The following is a 2,500-nucleotide window of genomic DNA, read 5'->3' as shown; positions in this document are numbered from 1 at the left end:
TCTAGCGGCACAGTACGAATGCCCCCGTCCGTCCCTCTTAATCATTACCTCGCGCTCCGAAAACCAACAAAATAGAACCGAGGTCCTATTCCATTATTCCATGCACCATTATTCAGGCGAACCGCCTGCTTTGAACACTCTAATTTTTTCAAAGTAAACGTTCCGGCCGCCGCCAACACTCAGTCAAGAGCACCGACGGTGAACCGAAGGTGAGGCCGGGCACGCCAGTACACGCCTTGCGACGGACCGACGGCCCGAGCCCAAAATCCAACTACGAGCTTTTTAACCGCAACAACTTAAATATACACTTTTGGAGCTGGAATTACCGCGGCTGCTGGCACCAGACTTGCCCTCCAATGGATACTCGTTAAAAGTTTTAGAGTGTACTCATTCCAATTACAGGGCCTCGTTAGAGTCCTGCATTGTTATTTTTCGTCACTACCTCCCCGCGTCGGGAATGGGTAATTTGCGCGCCTGCTGCCTTCCTTGGAAGTGGTAGCCGTTTCTCAGGCTCCCTCTCCGGAATCGAACCCTGATTCCCCGTCACCCGTAAGAACCTCGGTAGGCAGATACCGTACCGACGAAAGTTGATAGGGCAGACACTTGAATGATTTGTCGCCGGTGCAAGACCGTGCGATCCGCAAAGTTATCCAGAGTCACCAACGAGCACGGGCCGAGGCCCGGTCGGTTTTTGGTCTGATAAATGCACGCCTCCGTGAGTCGGCGCTTTTCGCATGTATTAGCTCTAGAATTACCACAGTTATCCAAGTAACACGTACGATCAAATGAACCATAACTGATTTAATGAGCCATTCGCAGTTTCACTGTACGAGAGCTCGTACTTACACTTGCATGGCTTAATCTTTGAGACAAGCATATGACTACTGGCAGGATCAACCAGGTAGCTATTCGCAGCAAACGAGGCTGCTGCGGGACGACGGGCGCCCCGCGTTTCTTTTCACACGTTCTCCGTGTACATCGCTACTCAAACACTACGCTCGCGGCTTGCACGAGCTCCGAAAACCGTCAATTCCGGACGCTGCCCGGCGATTCGAGTGCAATACTCGCGCCGAGGCACGCCGATAGCTTGCCACTGGATCCGACAGACCGCTCAAAACCCCGGCTAAGCATGGGCGACCGCGCGAACAGCATTACATCTGCCCATCGTGCCCGACGCCAACCGAGATCGATTCTGCTTCGATTCGCACTCGCGCGCGCATTCGCTCACACGACTGCCTGCTCCCTCATAGTAGTCACAGAATCCTGCATCGCCATGGTACCCCAGAACGGCCTCGGGATCGCGCGAGCTCGCGGCCGGATTTGGAGTTTGGGAAGGTGCGTGGCCGCTTGCCGTGGCCGCCGAACCGCGCCCCGGCCGGGCACTGCGCGCAACTCGAACGTTTGGACTCTGAAAATATTTCCCAACGTTTGGACTTTAACTTTTTGTCGAGACTTGAAAAAATTTCAGAGTCCAAACATCGACCCGCGGCAAAAACTTTTCCGAGGTCGAAAAATCCGCGCTCGGTCAAGAGAATATGCGCGGCCTGGGCGTTTGGACTCTAACATTTTTTGGAGTGGATGGGAAAAATTTTCAGAGTCCACAACACCGACCCGCGCGTGATGCTCTCCCGAGTTCGGAAAATCCGCGCCAGGTGAAAGCTATGCGCGCGACCTGGTCGTTTGGACTCTAAAAAATTTTCAAGTCTCATCACACCAACAAAAAGTTAAAGTCCAAACACCGACTCGCGGCTAAAGCTCTTCCGACTTGGGAAAATCCGCGGCGGGTGAGGGCTATCCGCGCGACCTGGGCGTTTGGACTTTAACATTTTTTTGGTGTGAATCGACTTGATAAAATTAATCTAATGCCATACAGTGTCAAAGTGCACAATTTTAATCGATATAATCATAACAATATATGTCATACAACAAAATCATCAAATGATCATCAAGCAGCATTGCAAAGCTACGTGAGTCAATGCAAGGCAATGACAACGTATTTATCAATTAAAGTTATTTAATTGTACAAAGTTATTGTTAAATTATAAAATAAAATTAAATTAAATGAAATTAAATTGAAGAGCTCAATTACGACAATGTAACAGAGTGTCATACAAAATATATTGAATCACACACGTCCAAACGCTAAAGAAATATATCAAATGCACTCACCTGCCAGTCACCGTTTTGGGTAACTCAGAATAGACCGTCTTTCGTCGGGAATTGAGTTGATCATTGATCATTGAACATTGCAGTAGGAATAGGTTTAAGCGGAATAATAATAGCGGAAGGCTGATGCTCCAGGTAAATGTTTGCTTCGCTCATAATACTGAAAGGAAAAAAATTTGTGAGCAAGCAGTGCCGCAGGGAAGAATGCGATGGCAAAACGGACGCGTTGTGGAAATTATGGTAGTCCGAGGGCGCCAACTAGCGACCAAAAAAGAAACACATTACGGTCGCTAGAGGAAAAATGCAAATAAATAGCAATTCAATCTTCCATGCT

The 2,500-nt window shown here is 48.7% G+C and overlaps 1 non-coding gene across 1 annotated transcript in view; it reads right to left on the bottom strand.

Moving 5' to 3' along the window:
* LOC143472386 (small subunit ribosomal RNA) overlaps positions 1-904 on the bottom strand; it is a 1,808-nt gene extending 904 nt beyond the window's left edge. The window contains exon 1 of the ribosomal RNA XR_013119745.1: positions 1-904. This exon is cut by the window's left edge and continues 904 nt beyond it. This is a non-coding gene — a ribosomal RNA (small subunit ribosomal RNA).
* Between the last annotated feature and the right edge of the window lie 1,596 nt (positions 905-2,500).

The sequence above is a fragment of the Clavelina lepadiformis genome, unplaced genomic scaffold (assembly GCF_947623445.1).
Source record: "Clavelina lepadiformis unplaced genomic scaffold, kaClaLepa1.1 scaffold_123, whole genome shotgun sequence".
In the NCBI taxonomy this organism is placed as follows: Eukaryota; Metazoa; Chordata; class Ascidiacea; order Aplousobranchia; family Clavelinidae; genus Clavelina; species Clavelina lepadiformis.
Note: the sequence above shows the minus strand (reverse complement) of the source record. Positions and strands in the feature narration are given on the sequence as shown.